Source organism: Canis lupus, chromosome 22 (assembly GCF_048164855.1).
Source record: "Canis lupus baileyi chromosome 22, mCanLup2.hap1, whole genome shotgun sequence".
NCBI lineage: Eukaryota > Metazoa > Chordata > Mammalia > Carnivora > Canidae > Canis > Canis lupus.
Genome location: NC_132859.1, coordinates 27,799,768 through 27,820,537, shown reverse-complemented (window position 1 = coordinate 27,820,537; position 20,770 = coordinate 27,799,768). Strand labels below are relative to the sequence as shown.

Here is a 20,770-nt window from a genome sequence, read left to right as displayed (position 1 = left end):
GGATATAGTTAGGTGAGGTTGTCAAGACAGGCTCCCTTGGGGAAATGACATATCAACAGAAGCCCGAATCAAGTGAGGGGGTGAGCCAGGCACAGATACAGAGATAGGACCTTCCAGGTTCAAGGAGTGGTAAGTGCAATGATGTTGAGGTGGAACAAACCTCAGCTGTGTTTGAAGAAGAGCAAGAACGTGAGTCCAGTTAGGATACAGTATAAGGGGAGAAGAGTGATGCACAATGAATTGAAGGAATGGGGCAGAAGAAAATCAGGTAGGATCCTATAGATCATTAGTGTGATCAGAAACTATTGGAGAGGGGCACCTGAGTAGCTAAGTGGTTGAACGTCTGCCTTTGGTTCAGGTCATGATCCCAGGGTCCTGGGATTGAGTCCCACATGCGGCTCCCTGTAGAGAGCCTGCTTCTCCCTCTACCTATGTCTCTGCCTCTCTCTGTGTGTCTCTCATGAATGAATAAATAAAATCTTAAAAAAAAAAAGAAACCATTGGAGAGTTTTGAGCAGGGAGGCGATGTAATCCTAAAACATTGTGAAATAATCACCACTGTAGCTACTGGGTGGAGAAGAGACTAACAGTGAGCAATGGGATAGCACGAAGAGTTAGAAGTCCTTTCAGGCCAGCTTGATAGTGGTGTGGATGAGAGTGGAGGAATGAAGATGTTGAGAAATGTTCAGATTTGAGATAGATTTTGAAGGGAGAGCCAATATCGCCTTATGCTTTTCTCTTTTATAGGGTATGTGATAAAAAGAGAATTGAGGATGATACCCATGTTTTTAACCTAAGTATCTCAGCCAAAATGATGCCATTAAAAAGACACTGAAGCCTAAGACTGGATAGGTTTTGGAGTGCGAGGGAAATCAAGAATTTTGTGTGGACATGACTTGTTTGAGAGACCTATATTAGACATCCAAGTGGAGACATCATGTAGGTGATTGCCTATCCTGGAGAATTGTCCAACTCAAAGTATTTTTGGGGGGTTTAAATCATGCAGCTTCATTTTGCTTTCTGGGCATTGGCTGTCCATCAGTGGTCAGCAAGTTGGTATACTGACTATAAATTGCTCTCAATAGGCTCAATCTAACAGTATGTTTATGTAAAGATGGCTGTTCTCCTAGTTAGCTATTCAAATACTGAAACAAGTAGTTTAGGACAGTGATAAATTATAATTATAATTACTTTTTTGCCCAGGCCAATGGTTGTGGGGTTTTCACGTAGCCTTTGAATATGATAAAAACTTTTGATAAGTGCAATGATTAAAGAACCAGTACAAGGTAAAAATGAAAGAAGCAATCTATTACTTTGTTAATCACTGGTAGATATAAGTAATATATACATATCTACCTCTAAGCAGGTGGTTCAGAAATCTCCATGAAGAGATCCTAGGTCGAGATTCTAGGGGAATGTGGTCATAACTAATTTGAAAGGAAGGAAATTGCTAAGGTGCTATCCAAATGTTAGTTTCAGGCATAAGCTGGAACCAGCTTCACTTGAGCAATAACTTCCTCCACAAATTGTAATTGTAAGAAAATTCCCGGTAAAGCAAGCTGCCTACCTAATTGAGAGAGCTTTAAGATCTAAAAAAAGTTGAGCTTTAATCTAAAACAACACCACAAATGGCCCTTTATTTTCTTAGGAAGCAGGCCCCGTCAAGCCTTTCTGTTTCGTTCATGCCTGCTCTGGACAAAGGACCATAATCTGAGCTTGTCGCATGAAATCCAGCCAATTCTATCAGACTTTGCAGGAGTCCAGATCTACTCTCACTGCCGATGCCTTTGGAGCCACAGAGTGATAGTCAGCCCGGCTGTTATGGATGCCCAACACATGGCGGACCTGAAAATAAATGTTATGAAAAAGGCCACAGGGCCATAATAGAGTTGTTATTAGAGCCGAGCTGAGTGCTGCAAAATGACTGAACATCCACTATCCAGAGAGGAACAGAAATTTCAGAGACTGTTTGGGGGTGGACAACGGATGGAGCCGGCTGGTTCCAATTTCCATTTCTGTGCCAGACACACAGAAGCTGAAAAAGCAGAATGTATATTCACATGCCTTTAAAAACAATCCAAACTATGGGTGAGTCTGGTTTCCAATCAGCAAAGGGTGAAGAGCAAATGATTTGGAATGCTTTTCTATTGTATCCTATGTTTCCTATAAGGAATGAGGGCTTATGCTTGGAAATCTGAGCTCTCAGTAAGGGAGGGATCTTGCTCTGACAGAAAGAGAGGCAGGATTCATGTATGCCCAAAACTTTAGAACTCAGATCCTGCAACATATTATCACCATTCTTCTATTCTCTTCCCTTTTTAGAAGTGTTCGTTTTGGTTTTTTTAAATTAAAAAAATTTTTTTTTGTTTATTAGAAGTGTTAATTTTGAAAGGAATACATGGGTTAAGGTTTTTCCTTCAAGATTGATGAGGCTCTATCAAGTGGTACAAAATGTCTTCAGCCAAAATGTCTAGGGTACTCTTCAGAATGGCTTTTGGAACTCACTGCAACTCGTCCTCAGAGTATAGACAGGTTCTTCTGCTCCTATGAGTAATTCAGGATCCAGTTTTGAAAATAAAAACTAAAGTCACATTCATGATCACCACACATTTTGTTGAATGTCTATCCAAATGTCTAATTGACCCAAAAGTTTTGAAAAAGTTAATTTGCTGACCCTTCCTCTGGTGTCAGTCTTAATTTTGCCACCTTGACATCATGTTGACTCTTTCAGGAAGCAGTGTTAGGAAGAGCGAAAATGTGTCAACAGGCAGTGTTGTGGGTGAACGTACTAGTCGGCAGGCATTAAACTTTTATGGATGTGTTTATGTATTATACATGTACAAGTCAGCAAGTCTGTATTAGAAATAATCTGCAGAAGCAATAAATTAATGCTGTATTATTAATATTTGTTTACATGTTCTACAAATGGCTCCACGTTCGTGGCCAAAATCCCCCTCATCATGAGCTACCAAACACCACGATGCCCCGGTGTCCAACCCTCACCAGGCTGAAGCTGTGATGTGCCCTTTCCAGCTCTGAAAAATCTCAATTTGCATAAAGATTCTCAGCCTTCTAAATTATCTTTGTTTCTGTGTGGAATTGTAAAGGTTGAGTAGTGAGGGCTTAAAGAATCCTCTTAAATAATTAACTGGAGTAAACAAAGTAACATCTTGAAGAGTGAGTTTTTGTCCCTCCCCTTGGGGGAAAAATAGCAAATTTCTTAAGATAATAAATTAGATAGAAAGGGGCCAGCGTTCTTAAAGAGTAGAAGAAGAGGTTTGAAGGGGCAGTACAGGTTTTTGGTTAGCTGCTTCTGGTGCCAGAAAGGATTTCATGTCTTCTTTATCAACCTGGCAATAACAGCTACAAAGTGGAGATTTTAAAAAATACATGGCAGGCTTGCTGTAGAAGATAAAGATACACCACTAATGACATAAGGGTGTGCGTGCGCGCACGCGTGTGTGTGTGTGTGTGTGTGTGTGTGAGAGAGAGAGAGAGCGCATGCGCATGCTTGTATACTTAGGAGAAAATGGAGTAATCCTTCTCAAAAGTGCTTAATGAGAGAACAAAGAATCTAAGGCATAAGGGATTTTCTGAGGTATCAAGCTGTGCTGCCTACCAGCTGATGAAGAAACTACACATGATTTTCATGAAAGATGAAATTTAATCATAAAAAGTGGAAATGGGAACATTTTCTGATGCCATTAATAATTTAGTGAAAATACATATGTGCAACTGAGTTTTACTTTCCAGGGGTTGAAGGGGGGCATGTGGACTTCCACAAGAGGTTCGTTTTGCTGAATGAGGCAGCCCCAGACAAAACCTAGAGCCCAGCATTTTCTCCTTTCCTTTCCAGGGTGCCTATAACACTCTTGGGAATTTTGACTTTGCAAGACAACCTCGCATGCACTTGAACATTCAAGACGCACAGCATATCCAGATTCACTGTGGCATCAATAGGTCCTTGTCATGGCTAAATTCCTCTGCATAGTGGCTTCAAACTAACTTCTACCAATTGCCTTCCCTTCTTTCCTGTGAATCTGAAGTTCAGACCTTAAGCTAAACAAAGTGATACACTTCCCTCTACAGGTATATTGCTTACTTCTTCATTTCCCTATAGAAACATATCTTCCTACCCCAAACATTGTCTTCTTTAAAATTCTGTGCAAAAGTCCTTTCTGCTATAACCTTTATCCGGTTTCTTTTCCTTATTGCACTATCCCTCCAGGGCTCAGTCACTCACACACATTCACAAAACATTTTTGGGTGCTCTCTGTACCAAAAAAAAAAAAAAATGGGGCAGAGAGAAGAGCAGGTTGCATTCTCTACTCTCAAGGAGCATGCAGTCTGATTGGACAGAAGGACCATATATTGTGGTTAGTGTGATGATCAGAGGAGTCCATCTAAAGGGGTGCCGGTGGGAAAGCTAACAGGGAAGTTTCCCGAAAGCTATAGTCTCTGTAATGCATCTTAGAAGATGAGTAGAAGTTAGCCAGGCTGGGCATCCAGGGCATGGAGATTAGTGCCAAGACTAGAAACAGGATGACAAGAACAACATTTATCATTGTAGCTTCTTTTATCCAAGTGTTCATGAGTCTGTCTTTTCTCCCCCTTCAGACTGACTTGCCCTTGGGACCATAGGCAGATCATGGACATGTGAAGGAGGAATTAAATGAGATAATGTAAATATCACAAACTAGTAGGAGATGGTTTCTAGAATTCTTATCGTTATAGTAGTTCCCCTTTATCCATGAGTCCACTCTCTGCAGTTTCAGTTACCCACAGTCAACTGTAGGTTGGAAACAGATGACCTGCCTTCTGACGTCACAGTGCATACATCATTGCCTCATGTCATCTGATCACATAGGCATTTTATCATCTCATGGCATCACCAGAAGGGTTAGTGCAGTACAGTAAGATATTTTGAGAGAGAGAGAGACCACATTCGCCTAACTTGTTACAATATATTGTTGAATTATTTTTAGTAGTTATTGTTAATTTTTTATTGTGTTTGATTTATAAATCAAACTTTAGCTTGAACAGGTACATAAAGGAAAAAAACATAGCATATCTAGGGTTTGGTACTATCCATGGTTTCAGGCATCCAATGGGGGTCTTAGAGCACAACCCCCAACCTCGCAAGGGGTGCTACTATATTTAAACCTGGTTTACCATTTATCTTCCTGAAGTACCATTAAAGTGCTCTTTTTAAACAAATATTCACATCTTGCTGCTTGCCACTTTACTCCTCTCATCCCTCTGGTAGCTGGCAGGGCAAGAGGTGGCCCTGAAGCTAGACAGAAGACTCAGTGAAGAAAGAGAGAGAGCCAGGTTCCCAAACTTCCAGCTAGAAGCAGCACTCTGTTAGTGTCACCGGGGTGCTGACAATAACGTCCAGGGGAGAAATGGGCTGTAGAGAAGCGTAGCAGCTGGCTTCATTGCTCCCTCCCCAGCAGAGCACCTCTAATAAATCAGCCAGGAGGGAAGTATATGTTGGGCAGGAGGAGGGAAGTTGGGGGAGTTCTTCGGTAACTGGTTTGGAACTCAATAGGGCTTTGCAATCTCCTGATAGATCCTGATCTACTGATTTAGGAACGCTGCATAAAATCTTTTACTTCTCTTCTAAGCGTTACCACCAGTAAATATAGGTTTTGTAATCTGGTTTAAATGTGAGGCCAAAAGACACATGATATGATTTTTTTTCTAAGTAATGTGTTCTTGAAGTCTTTATTTCCTTTTAAGCAAATGGATCATCACCAAAATCGCAACATTAAAACGGGTGGTAAAATATATGCATATCATTTTTAATATAAATCTCTGCTTCTTGATCAGTTTCCACATCGCCTGCACATTTATATCAGATCTCAGAAGCCCACTGAAAATTAGCAAGAGAAAAAGTGTGAAAAGACAGAAATAGTATCCAATCCTTGCAGAATCTCTCATTTAGTAGAGTGGGGAAGCTGAGGAGACGAAGTGATAGTACTACTTTTTTTTGTTTTTTTCTGTGTGGCCCCATGACTTTTTCAAATTATTTTCCACCTTTCATTTAGCTGTGACCTCCCAGCTGTTTCTGACAGATGGAAAAACAGAGGCAGGTAGCAGCCAATCAAGTGACACCCAAGCCGCACTTCCTGGAGCAGCTGCATCCAGGCTCAATCCTTGCTGTTCTCTGCCAAATCCCCTGCTTTCTTCACAATGAACGCAAGTTTCCGATCGCACCTCAAAATAGCCAGCACGTTCCTCACACTGGTTTTCTGACCAACGTCAGGAGCCCAGAAAAGCTCTAGGCAGAAGTCATGGGATCCAGCACCCATTGGGACCAAGGGGGTGGGACAAGGGAAAGGGAGTCAGGTGAAGGCGCCGTGCAGAGCTGGAAACCCAAGAGAGGGCGTGCCCTGCTCAGAGGTGGTGCTGGAGCTGGTGTGCAGGGCACCCGAGTTGATGGTACACATACATCTCTTCCTGAATCCCCTTGCAGCATCCTCACCTTGGTAGCTTGAAATCAACCATTTATACCGCAGAATTGGCAAACAATACCCATCGGGGCTTCCATCCTGCCCCCACCCCCAGGGAGCTGCTTATTAAACACGTACCTGCACACTACCTCCTGAGCTCATTCAAACTCCATTTTTATCAATGGTTATTGTCAAACAGAGCTCATGTGCTCCCGTAGCCAGCTCTGAGTTTAGACCCTGGCTCTAGGTGTTAGACTCTCGGGTTTGTCATGTCCCTCCTTCCTTGTCTCTCTTCTTTCCCCTCTTTGTACTCTCTGTCTTCCGAAGGAAAGACAATAAGGCAGCCCTTCAAAATTATTCCAAAGGAAAGGAGGTAGAGGAAAGAGGACAACTTGCCAACAGGTGTTTGAATAACTCCAGGCTCAGAGTTACCTTCTTCGGTTGCAACTCTTTAGCCCACCTCTATTGTTAACACCTGTGAAATTGCTCAATAAAACAATCCCACAAGCCCTGTTCTGTCTCTCGAATGTGTAGTCTGTTACATTTCTTGTCAATGAGGCAGCACATAATTCATTTAGAAGGCCATGTGAAGTGTTCAAGAATAACAAATTAAGATTTAGTTCAAACATTCCTGATGGGGTCTTGGTGTGCTTACCAGGTTTATGGATCTGTTTCATGGGAATGCACTTTACAAAGTTGCATTTGTGAGTTGTTTATTCAGTGAATATAGGTATCCATTATATTTTTGTCACTGCTGTAGACATGAATGAAAGGGAGCAAAATTATCACTAGAAAAAGCTATTTCAGATTTCTGCAAGTTGAAGTGCTGTGTTAAAAAAGAAAGCGAAATAATACATCCAGCACTAGACACTTTGTTGGATAAAATGAAATAATCTGAAGTATCACTGTTTTTTTTTCTCTTCACACACCAATTTTTAGCCAACATTGGAAAAGCTCAATAAGTAAAAACTATCTAAAAACAAGTTCTTAAACTGGGGTTCACAGACCCTAACAGGTTTATGAATAGAATTCAGGATGCACTGTGAACTTGAATGTGAAGACAATTATATTATCTTCACTCACCTCCATTTGGAATTGAGTACATCTCCCAATTATGTATATAGGGCAATAACCGATAGTAATATTAGCAGTACCTGTCTCTTCATACCCCCCAAATCACAGATATTTTCCTATCAAATTACAGTTCTTGCAGATATCTGAAAACATTGTTTATATTCATCACTTCACGATTATAGTAATCATTAGATCTGCTAAATTTTTGTCTTTTAAAAGCACGTATTATTACATTACACATATGACTTTTATATATTTTGATAACTATAATTCCATATAATTGGTTTCCTTTGTAATCTCTATGTATTCTATTTTATGCATTTAAAACTATTAACCTGAGAAGGGGTCCGTCGTCTTTACCAGATTGCTGAAGGGATAGGAAACCAGGCCCCCAAAAGCCTTAAGAGCCCCTGTTCTCAAATTGGCCCCAATTCTCTTTTATTTCCTTTCATTTGACACAACCAACCTTTGAGTACCTTCAACAGGCCCTATAATGTTCTAAGCATTAGGGATATAGGAACAAACAAGACAGAGGATCCCTGGGTGGCTCAGCGGTTTAGCGCCTGCCTTCGGCCCAGGGCGTGATGCTGGAGACCAGAGATCGGGTCCCACGTCGGGCTCCCTGCATGGAACCTGCTTCTCCCTCTGCCTCTGTCTCTGCCTCTCTCTCTCTCTGTGTGTGTCTCTCTTGAATAAATAAGATCTTAGAAAAAAGGCAGAATTCCTACTTTCAAGAACCTTATATTCTAGAGTAGCAACTTAATTTATATTTCTAAGTACAGTAATTTCTTAATCGTTCAGTCCCAAAAGAAACAATAGAAATTCACAATTAGCATAGATCCTTACTACTCAAAGTCTGGTGCATGAAACAGCAACCCTGACGTCACCTGGGAACTTGTCAGAAATGCAGAATTTCAGAGCCCATCCCAGAATCTGCATTTTTAACAACATCCGGGGAACTGGAGAACTTGAGAAGTGCTGGCTTAGCTTTTAGATCCCAAACTACCACACTTACTAGTCACTTTTTCCCATTTGCCCTTAATATCTAGAACAGTGATGAAAGTCCGAGGCATTAGGAGGCCACTGATAAAGTCTAGAGCAAACTGGTTTTTCTAAAGCTCATGAAAGAGAGGATGGCTCTCCAGAATTCTATTTCTAGCGGCACAGAAGAGTAAAAATTCAAGCTGGAAAAAAAAAAGTCACGATTGAAAATCTTCTCACATTTTCTCATGCTTAATTTGGTCATTCCTTTGTATGAAATAAAACAAGCTCGTCTTGTTTAGCGTTTACCTCAATGGAGTGAAATTGGCTACACCGTTCTTTCACTCAAAGCACTATTCATAGATTTCTATTCTCAACCATGTTATTTATACTCTGCCTAAAAGTAGGTTTCACAGTTATTTAGAATCATGCAGCACCAACAGAGAACTTCTTTAATTTTGATCTGAAGAGTGAAATACATTTGAATTTCCTAATATAATATTTGGGGAGAACCCCAAAGTGCGAGGATGGAGAGGAGAACAACAGTACGTAAGAGAAGATATTAGAGCCCAGTGATTGCTTAGGAGCTTAAAATTGATTGAGCTCTGTGTATGGCGGAAGCTTCTGAAATTAATGCAGATCACAGTAATGTGGCGATAGTGATCTCCCATAATGGTCTGGGAGCAGTGTTCTCTCCTCCCTGCAATCTCTGATCCTGCCTTTATCTAAAACTCTTGACTTTTTCATCACACATTTTTGGCATTAATTTTTATTTTTTTAAATATTATATTAAAATATTTTTTTATCTTGATTACTGAGTTTTGGGGCATCCCTTAAATTGTGCACCCAAGATCATAGTCCCAACCTTCCTGGGCGTAAAAGGTGGGGAAATAATTACAATCGGGATAAATTTTACAAATAACAAAAATGTTCATTCTTCACGAGTAGTCATCTTACTCTTCAATGTTATAGATGATATTAGAATACTTTTTAAAGCAATCATAATATTTGTGTCACAGCACATTCATACACCACTCATAAGTATTGAGATCTGTTGTTTTCAGCACATTTTACAGTCAAAAAACTTCCTTTTAACTAATAGGTAAACTGATATTTGGATCATTAACTCGTAAATTCATGGTTGTTCTAAGCTGCTCCTGAGTAAAATGTTTACCAAAAGATAACCCCATAGTAATATAAGAAACAGAATTTTATGTTTGAACATTGTGTGAAATGCTATTGTCATCAAAGTTAATCACCAAGAAAGGTAGGGCTAATAAATAGCTTAGATGAATTGGAAAATTTGATCTTGGATTTCAGTTAATGAAATTATACAGTATCAAAGACAGCACCTCACTAGGGCGATTTAATGTTAACAACTTTTGTAATAGTCTCAAAGGGCATTGTTAAGAGGAACTCTCCAAATTGCCTGATGAAAAATTGCATTGTGCCAGGATTTTTGCAAACAAAATATAACACCGAACAGAAAGGGGTACATGATAGGAAAAATAAAAAACAAAGTTAAGCCCTATCATCCCACAGAGCCACAAATAATCCCAAACATCTCCATTGGCACATAGCTGAATAAAAGGAGTCTGGTGCTATACCATGAATTCTTTAAAAGGCCAGAGATATGTAAATAAGACACCATGACCAAATCCCCCATTTGCTATTGTGTTCAGCTTTGGTTTGAAGAAGCAGAGCCTAACTCAAAGTGGTTCAAGAGAGGAGAGGATAATTTTAAGGATGAATAAGAAGCAAGGTAGAGGACAGGGATATAACGAAAATGTGGCTGGTTCTAACTGGGATGTGCTATACATGCAAAACACACACTGGATTTCATAAAGTCAGTGGTAAAAAAAGAATGTAACATATTTCAGTTTTATATTGATGAAATGTTGATATGATAATATTTTGGATATATCAGCTTAAATAAAATAAATTATTCAAAAAGAATTACACCTATTTCTTCTAACTTTTCATAATGTGGCTAAGAGAAAATATAAAATTATAGAGGTGACTCACATTTGAGGTTCCTGTCCTATTTCTACCGGACAGCACAGCTCTAGAGATGTCTCTGTTGGGGTTTAGGTTAGGAGGGATTCTCATTGTACAAAACAGAAAAGCAGCAGTGACTGAGAGTGGGGCAGTTTCTATTTGCATGTATGTATGTATGTATTTGAGAGGGAGATAAAGAGAGTGAGCACAAGGCAGGGGGAGGGAGGGAGGGAGAGGGACAAGCAGACTCCCCTCTGAGCACAGGCTGATCTCCATACCCTGAGAACACAACCTGAGCAGAAATCAAGTCAAGAGTCCCAGACTCTACCACTGAGCCACCCAGGAGCCCTGGGGCAGTTCCCTCTTGAAAGGAACATGGCATCATGGATAAAGCTTTCTGTGGACCCAACGAAGAGCAAGGGAAACCAATAAGGAAAGAGACCCTCTAGCTACCTACCACTGTCGGGTGGAGAACACATCTGCTCCCTTGTTCCATTTCCTTTCCTTCCTTTCCTTTCTCTGATTTCCTCTCTCCCTTCTTATTCCACCTTCACCTTCTCTCCCTCTTCCTTCCTTCTTTCTTCCCTGTCTTTTTTTTTTTTTTTTTTTTTAAGAAAAGAGAAAAAGTCTTGATTATCTTGAATGGGTCCAACAGAAAAGCAAGTGATGATTAATCACTTACTATATAATAACTTCCCAGAAAATCTGCAAGTAAAACAGATAACATTTTAAATTCAGCCTTTGGTAAGATAAAAGCCAAAGAGGAATTCCGAATTGTCTCCTTGGGATGGCAATATCTTGCTTGTTCTGGAGAGCCTGTCGCCCACGCTTTTCCTGAATTGTTTCTGCTCCCAGGCTCCACAATGTTGGAGGTGATTCTTACAGGTTCGTGGAGACCATCGTTTATGTATATGTCAAACAGATTGCATTTGTAACATTTAATGCCCACAATAACAATAATAAAACATGCTGGCGTGTGTTCTCTGTGTAAACACTTTCTTCTGAAGATAGAGCCAGTGAAATGTTTTAGGAACTTTGACATTTATGGCTGTATTTATAATCTTTTTTGGATCATTTCCTCACAGAGTCACATGTTTGTATATTTTAAATTCTCTGGAGAAATAAAAATGTTTAAACATAATATAATGATATGATATGCATTTTATGAGCCCTTGTTCACCATCTAGGCAGAAGAAGAGAATTGAACGGTGAATCCTGAGAAGGGTTTCTATAGGAGTCTTAAGTTTTCTAGAAATGGGCTATAATGCCAAGGTGATTAGAAAGAGAAAGAGGAAGTATATATTCAAATCTGACAGAAGCTTTCATTTGCTTGAAGCTAGACTACCCTAAAAGTGGGAAACTAGACATTTACTCAGTGCATTTTTTGTAATTCCTGAGTTGAACTTTATTACCATATTTTATATTCATATAAAATTCATACAAATTTACCTACTGTTTATTTTTTGAAATTTTCTGGCCTATAGCATAGCAGCCCTAGATTTATTCTTTGTCAAAAGAAACAGATAATAACTATGATTATTCAAATAAATCCTTTATTCATAAATCAATATTTTTTAGCTAAAGTAATAAAGCTAACTATCACACTGAATTTGATATATACCAAGTATCTCACATGTGTTAATTTATTAAACAGTCAGAACAAGTCTAAATAGTAAGTGACTAGGATGGTATTCAAACCAGGGGATCTGACACCTAAAGCTGTTTCTACTCCAATATGCCATCCTGAGTGAGAGAGTAGAGACTTTAGAACATATCTTCACATTTTTCTGTGATTTTCCCTATGGAGAGGTGATCTATAAGTATTCCTGAACAGGTAACCTGTAAGTGTTGTCCTTGAATCTGAACTAAGCTCAGGGAGTGGTGGACCAATACGGTATGGTAGAAAAGACTGTTGTCTTCAGAGGTTATGCTGTAGGAAAAGGCTTTTCAGCATCCATTCTGTTCATTTGAGACACTCATCTTTGCAGCCACGAATGGTTGTGTAAGATGCACCAGGTGGCCATGTTGTGAGGAAGCTCAGACTAGTTTTACAGTGATCTCTTATGCGTCTAGAACAGAAGATTTTTAACTCAGCTGAGGGTTAAGGGTTCAATCAATATGAAGCCTTATCTCTTATTATTTTTAAAATACCAATTCTTATGCATGCTCCATTCTTTTTCATTTTCCTTTTAATACACAAGCAAGAGTTATAACTAGTACTTACATGTCAGACTTCGTTCTATAGACTTTTCAATGTATTGACCCATGAAATTGTCAGCAGAGTCCTGTGAGGTAGGTGTTATCATTACCTCTAATTTTACATATCACATAACCTAGGCCCAGAGAGGCTGTTTGCTCAAGATCCGTCAGCTATTAAATGGAAGAGCCAGGCTTTGAACCGGAAGTTCAAAGCCTGGCTCTGAAACACAAAGTCTGTGTTTTTAACTACTTCTTTTATTGCCATGAATAAATCCTCAAATCGCAAAGATTACATTTTTTAAAAGAGTAATAAGAAATAAGCACTTCCCTTATCTGGTAGTTTGAAAGTGCAGCCAGTTTCTTTACCATTCTCTTCACTGAGAGGTGGGATCTAGATCTCCTCCCCTTGAATTTTTGTGTGGGCTTGTGAAGTCTTAAACCAATACAGTACAGTGGAAGTGATGCTGTGTGCCTGTCAAGGTTAGGTCATAATAGGTCACACACCTTCTACTATTTGCATTGGAATATTTGCTCTTGGAGCTCTAAGCTGCCATAACTCCTCCAAATACCCTGAAGCTACCATGCTACAAGGATACCCTAGCCACCTGGAGAAGTCACAAGTGGCTGCTCCAGGTGACGGTCCCAGCTGAACAGGTTTTGAGCCTTCCTAACCTAGGCACCAACATGTAAGAAGTCTCCAGATGATCCAATGCCAGTCTTTTGAAATATCCTCAGCCCTCTGAGTCTGCCCAACTGAGGCTTCAGCTATTTTAGAGCAGACACAAGCTATCTCTGTTGTTCTGTCTAAATTCATGGTCCACAGAATCAGAGAAAATAATAAAATGATGGTGGTCTTCTGCCCCTGAATTAGAGTAGTATGTTACACAGAAGAGGATAAGTAAGATCCCCTTCTTCACCAGTAACTTCTGTACTTTATTCCTATAAATCCACACTGGAAAAATTTGCTGCTTCATTTCAGGTCCCTTTTCTATACTTTTAAATATATGTACCTATTCAATTTTAAACATTAACAAGACTATTATATTTACATTGTTCACACATTTGCTTTTTTTTTTTTTAACAGTCATTGACTCAAGAAATTTTTAACAGAGAACCTTCTACATGCCAAGCATTGTTGAAGGTGATAAGGATATAGGATGAACAAAACAAAGTCCTCAAGTTCATGGACTAAAGTAATGTCTTGCTTTAAATGTCCATATATACAGGTCAATATAGTTCCTTTTTTGTGTCCACATAATGTTTCTTTCTTCTGTCCACATACTAGAGTACTAAAGATGATTCATATTGTCAGATATGTATGATGTTTCCAATGTTTGGGTATAATGAACAATGTTTGGCTATGATGAACAATGTATTTTCCTTCAATGGAAAGCCCATAAAGCATAATTGGGGAGAATTGCATGTTTACTGCAAAACTGTCTTCACCAATTTTTATCCCCACCAGCAACACATGAGAGTGCCTATTCCCTAATCCTCACCAATACTTGAGTCAGTGTTCTGGGAACAAAACTCTCTCATTTTAATTCACATGTCCCCAATTAATAATGACATTAAACATCTTTAGGGGCTAATTATAATTCTTTTTCAGTAAATTTTTATTCTTATCCTTTGCCCGTTTTAAAAATTGGTTGTTTCCCTTCCTTTACTATTTAAAGGTGATCCCATTTTTCTCAGATTATGAATCCTCTATTAAATATGGTACAAAAACAGTTTAAGCCTAAACCTGCTTTAAAGCTTCATATTGTTTTTTGTCATACAGACAATTTTGATTTTGATGTGGGCAAATCTATCCATCTGTTACTTCGTGTCTTTTGGATTTTATATCCTACTTATGAAGGCCTCCATGCCAAAGTTATAAAAATATTATCTTTGTCCTCTATATTTTTAAATGTTTAAAAAATGTCACAGTTTTTAATGCATATGGAGTTTTCTCGTAGTGAATAGGGTGGGATAGGCATCTAGATTTCCATTTAGATCTATTGATTGATTGGGCTCCTGACTAATATCGTACTTTTTTAGTTACTAGAGATTATAGTTTATTTTCACATACTGCAAGGCAAGTTGCTCCTTGGGCAAGTTGTCCCTTTAAAAAAAAAAAAAAAAAAAGACGACTTTTATTTTTAATTCCCAAGTGTGGAAAGTGATTTATTGAGTTCCTTTCCAAAAAATTCATATGTGATTTTTTATTAAGATTTAATTGAATTTATAGATAAGTTATAGGGAAGTAATATCTATAATCCAGGAACATGGTTTCCTCTTAATTTATTCAAGTTTTCCATAAAGTTTTCTAATATTTTTCACCTAAGTCTCAGCATATTTCTCTCAGGTTTACTGCTAAGACTTTAATTGTTTTATTGCAATCATGATTGGGACAATTATTAAAGTTTTATTTGATTATTGCTGGAATAGGAAAAAGCCACTGATGACTGTATGTTGATCTTGGAATCAATCTTTTATCAGTTGTCACTTGACCCTCTTCTAGTTCCTGAGCATAGGATGGTGTCCTCTGTGGATAATGACTGTTTTGTCTTTTTGCTCCCCCAGGTTCATAGCTTTTTTTTTTTTTTTTAATTCTCTTTATTGTTTCATTAAGACTTCCAGTGAGGTTTGAAACGTCAAGGTAAACATACTTTTCTTGTTCCTTCATTACCAAGTATAATGCTTGCTGTGTGTTTCTGGTGGAAAACTTTAGCAAGATAAAAGGGCTCATTCTATCTCAGAGTTGGATGAAAACTGGATTTGAATTTTATCAAACTTTGGGGGGCATCTATTGAGATTTTATGTGATTTCCTCCTTTAATCTGTTAATATAGCAAAATAAAAAATTACTTAATGTTCATTCATTCAATCAAAGTGTACTTACTGAGCACCTATTATATGCCAAGAACTATGATAAATACCAGGAATATAAACGAGAACAAGACAGACAAGTTTTCTGCCCCCAAATTGATCAATCTTTGCATTCTTTGAATAAATCTTATTTGTTCTAGATGTGTTACTCTTTTAATATGCTGCTAGACTTGATTTGATATTGTTCTGCTTAAGATTTTTGCATCTACATTCATGAGTGGAACTAGATTATGTTGCTCTGAGCCCCATTCAAAACTGACAGCTTTACAAGTTCTCAGTAAACAAACTGGAGCAAAGTACAGTGTTTCTCTCCATTTATTCAAGTCTTCTTTTAAATCTGTAATACATTTTGTAGTTTTCTTCCTGTGAGTCTTAAACATTTCGTATTAAATATATTCCTAGGTAATTTATTCATTTCATTATGAGTGGGATGTTTAAATGAAATCTTCAAGTTAATTATTGCTTGTATACATAAAACCAATTGATTTTTGTATATTTAGTTTGTGACTGGTCGCTTAGACAAAATCTCTTATTAAGGATATAAATGTTTCAACTTCTTTCTTGTTTTCAATACTTCTGGATAGACTATCATAACATCAGTAAATAATAGTATTTTTCCTCTTTCTGTACAATTACTAAACTTTTTTTTCCCTCTGATCTTATCTTGTGGATTAGATATTGCAGAGCAGAGTTGAATAATATTTATTTTTTTTTAAATTTTTATTTATTTATGATAGTCACACAGAGAGAGAGAGAGGCAGAGACACAGGCAGAGGGAGAAGCAGGCTCCATGCACCGGGAGCCCGAAGTGGGATTCGATCCTGGATCTCCAGGATCGGGCCCTGGGCCAAAGGCAGGTGCTAAACCGCTGCGCCACCCAGGGATCCCTGAATAATATTTATAATAAAAAAAATCTTTGTATTTTTTTTCTTCTCTTAAAGTGAATATTCCTGGAGGTTATTATTAGGTATCATCTACTAAGATGAATAATCTGTACCAACTTGAAAAAGAAGACTTCATTCCTATTCTTGTCCTACTTATCAGGTGCTTTTACTAAAAATGGACATTGCATTTTTTTTCAAATTACTTTTTGGTCATACTTGGAGATAATCACTTCATTTTTCTTCTATGACATATCAATGTGAAAAATTGTATTATATTAATGAATTTATAATATTGAATTATCTTCATTTTTGAAACAAAACCTACTGGGGTTTCTTTTCATTATTTCATATAGCTGGATAAATTTAGTATTGCACTTTAGATTTTGGCATTAAAATCTAAATATGTATGAGGCTGTTGTGCTTTCTCCTTTGTGTTAGTTTGAAAAGTTTTTAGCATTAGAGTTTTGTATTTGAATTGGGATTTTCTGTCCATATATTTTAATAGACTTGAAGAGTTAACAAAGTGAGAAAATTATATGCTCTTTAAATTTGGAAATAATTTTCTTTAATCCTCTAAAGGGTAAATATTTACATTTGTTTTTCAATTCATTCTTAAGAATGTTTCCTGCCTCTTCTGCAGTTAATATTCACATTTAATATGAATGGAAATGATTCATTATATCAAGATTTTCAAATGTTTTTGTATCTAAGATGACACTTCCTTTCTTATCCTTAATTTTTCCTCATCTCTTGTTCTTTCCTTGATTAAAATAAATAGAGGTTTGTATATTTTATGCTTTTTGTTCTATTTATTGCTTGCTTTTTTTTTTTTAAAGAACTACTCTAAGATTTATTTATCTATTCTATTCCCTTTTGTTCACTAAATTTTAATTTCTGGCTTCATCTATAATAATTTCTTCTCCTTTTTTCTTTAGGCTTGCTTTATTTTCAAGCAAGCTTCTCAAGTTAATGGCTTAATTCATTTGTTTCTTTTATTATTTAAGAGTAATAAAAGTATGTTTTGTGAATTTGCCCAATTATGGCTTTTCAAAAAGATTTATTTACTTATTTTAAAGAGGGAAAGAGCATGTGTGAGTAGGGGGAGGGGCACACGGAGAGGGAGAGAGAGAATCTCAAGCAGGCTCCCCACTGAGTGTAGAGACCAATGCAGGGCTGGATCTCACAACCCTGAGAGCATGATCTGAGCAGAAACCAATAGTTGAAAGCTCAAGCAACTGAGCCACCCAGGCACCCCAGTGAATTTGCCCAATTAGGGCTTTGACTAAATACCATAGGTTTGAATGTGTAGTATTTTTATAATTGTGATTTTCTAAGTATTTTGTAACTATATATTTTTAAAAAGTATGTTTTAGGGTTTTTTTTTTTTTCAAAATTTTATTTAAATTCTAGTTAGTTAATTTGTAGTGTAATCCTGGTTTCAAGAGTGGAATTTAGTGACTCATTGCTTATGTATAACACCCAGTGCTCAACATAACAAGTTCCCTCCTTAATTCCCATCACCCATGTAGCCAATCCCCTGCCTACTTCCCCCTCTATCAACCCTCAGTTTGTTCTCTACAGTTATGAATCTTTTATGGTACACCCCAATGTTTATAGCAACAATGTCCATAATAGCCAAATTACAGAACGAGCCCAGATGTCCATCAACAGATAAATGGATAAAGAAGATGTGTATATACACAATGAAATATTACTCAGCCATCAAAAAACCAAAATCTTACCATTTGCAATGATGTGGATGGAACTAGGGAATATTATGCTAAGCAAAGTAAGTCAATCAGAGAAAGACAGTTATCATATGATTTCACTCATATGTGGAATTTAAGAAGCAAAACAAAGGATCATAGAAGAAGGGAGGGAAAAATAAGATGAAACCAGGGAGGGAGACAAACCATAAGATATTCTTAACTGTAGGAAACAAACTGAGGGTTGCTGGAGGGGAGGGGCATCAGGGGATGGGGTAACTCAGTGATGACACTAAGGAGGGCACATGATGTAATGAGCACTGGGTGTTATTTAAGACTGATGAGGGATCCCTGGGTGGCGCAGCGGTTTGGCGCCTGCCTTTGGCCCAGGGCGCGATCCTGGAGACCCGGGATCGAATCCCACGTCGGGCTCCCGGTGCATGGAGCCTGCTTCTCCCTCTGCCTGTGTCTCTGCCTCTCTCTCTCTCACTGTGTGCCTATCATAAATAAATTTAAAAAATTAAAAAAAAAAAAAAAAGACTGATGAATCACTAAACTCTACCTCTGAAACTAATAATACATTTTATGTTAATTAATTGAATTTAAATAAAATAAACATTTAAAAAACATTTAAAAAGAATCTCTTATGGTTTTCTTCCCCCTCTCTTTTTCCCTTCCCCTAGGTTTATCTGTTTTGTTTCTTAAATTCCACATATGAATGAAAATTTTTTTTTAAAGATTTTATTTATTTACTCATGATAGTCACAGAGAGAGAGAGAGGCAGAGACATAGGCAGAGGGAGAAGCAGGCTCCATGCAGGGAGCCAGGCGTGGGATTCCATCCCGGGTCTCCAGGATCGCGCCCTGGGCCAAAGGCAGGCACCAAACCCCTGCGCCACCCAGGGATCCCTGAATGAAAATGTATGGTATTTGTCTTTCTCTGACAGACTCATTTCACTTAGTGTAATATACTCTAGCTCCATGCACATCATTGGGAATGGCAAGATTTCATTCTTTTTGATGGCTGATGTAATTACAACTTAAATCTCCTATTTGATCCAGAGTTACATAGAAGAATTTTGTTTTGTTTTGTCATCATCTAAAGCTTGAGAAATCTTTTTAAAAATTATTGTTGTTCAACCATTAATTTTGTTGCATTTTGATCAAAGAATATGGTTGTATAGCTCTACTTTGTAGAAAATTCTGATGCTTTCTTTTTATGATCCAGTATATATGAAATTTTAAGTGTTTCTAAGATATTTAACAAAGAGAATATATCATCAGTATGAGGGTTTTAATTTTCCTTGTGTATTTTCAAATCAACTCAAGTGACTATATTATCAAATCCTTTATTTCCTTGTTTATTGCCTGCTTTAAGTCTGGAGAGCAGAACAAAGCTTCATTTTCTTACTATGCATCTATTTTAGTCAATTTCTCTTTCTAGTTCTTGTGTTTGCTTTATGGTTGTTACATACTCTGTCATTTAGCACATGAAAGTTGAAGCCTGTTACATTTTCATTTGGGATCTTCTTACTAACAACAACAAAAAGAGTACATATGAAACATTTACATTTTTTCCTTGAAAATCTATTTCATCTTATATGATTGTAATTCCAACCATTTGGTGGGGAGAGTAGTTATTATTTTAACATAATCATATACTTTGAGTTTTCCTGAGTTACTCTTTCTGAGGTATCTTTGGTAGGCAAATATTGATGATTATGATCTAATGCTAAAGTTTTATTTGCCATAAATTACATGTCTGTGCTTACTCAAACCAGCACATTTTATTCTACTTCAACTTCTTTGCTATTTCTTTTGATATTTATCTTTGACTCTCTCATATCTGTTTTCTTTTCACTTTTCTCTCTTCTAATATAATAGCATACATCCTCCTTTTAAGTTTGCTAATTATTGTCTTTTAAAAATAAACAGTTCTACTTTTCGGTCCATGTCAAGGAGAATAAATCAGTGTCTACCACTTTTCTTTTATGCACAATAGAGATACTAGCATACTATTTTTTTTTTCTACATCTCCTTCTCTGCCTGCAAATTTAGACTCAACTTCTAATTTGCTAAATGGTATTACAGTAGTCCTCCCTCATGCAGTTTCACTTTTTGTGGTTTCAGTTACCTGTGGTCAACCATGGTCTGGTAGGAGAGGATCTTCCTTCTGATGAATTGTCAGAAGGTCAGTAAGAGCCTAATGCTATGTCACAATGCCCACATCATTCCCCTCACTTCCTCTCATCATGTAGGCATTTTATCATCTCATATCATCACAAGAAGAAGAAGGTAAGTATAATACAGAGGTATTTTGAGTGAAAGAGACCACGTTCACATAACTTTCATTATAGTATATTGTTATAATTGTTCTATTTTATTATTGTTGTTGATCTCCTACAATACTCAATTTGTAAATTAAACTTTTCACAAATGTGTGTGTTTATAGGGTTTGGTACTGTCTGTGGTTTCAGACATTCGGGTGTCTTGGAATACATCTTCTGCAGATAAGAAGGGACTACTGTATGTACATGCTATACCTTCTTTTTCAAGGATTATTGATGAAGTTTGCAACTTCTGTTTTAGCTAAAGTGTATCTGC

The 20,770-nt window shown here is 37.5% G+C and overlaps 1 long non-coding RNA gene across 2 annotated transcripts in view; it reads right to left on the bottom strand.

Annotated features, from left to right (window-relative positions):
• The window catches only part of LOC140614083 (uncharacterized), a 33,992-nt gene extending 13,630 nt beyond the window's left edge, over positions 1 to 20,362 (bottom strand). For both annotated transcript variants that reach the window (XR_012014977.1, XR_012014975.1), the window contains exon 1: positions 20,301 to 20,362. This is a non-coding gene — a long non-coding RNA (uncharacterized lncRNA). The remainder of the gene's footprint in view (positions 1 to 20,300) is intronic.
• Between the last annotated feature and the right edge of the window lie 408 nt (positions 20,363 to 20,770).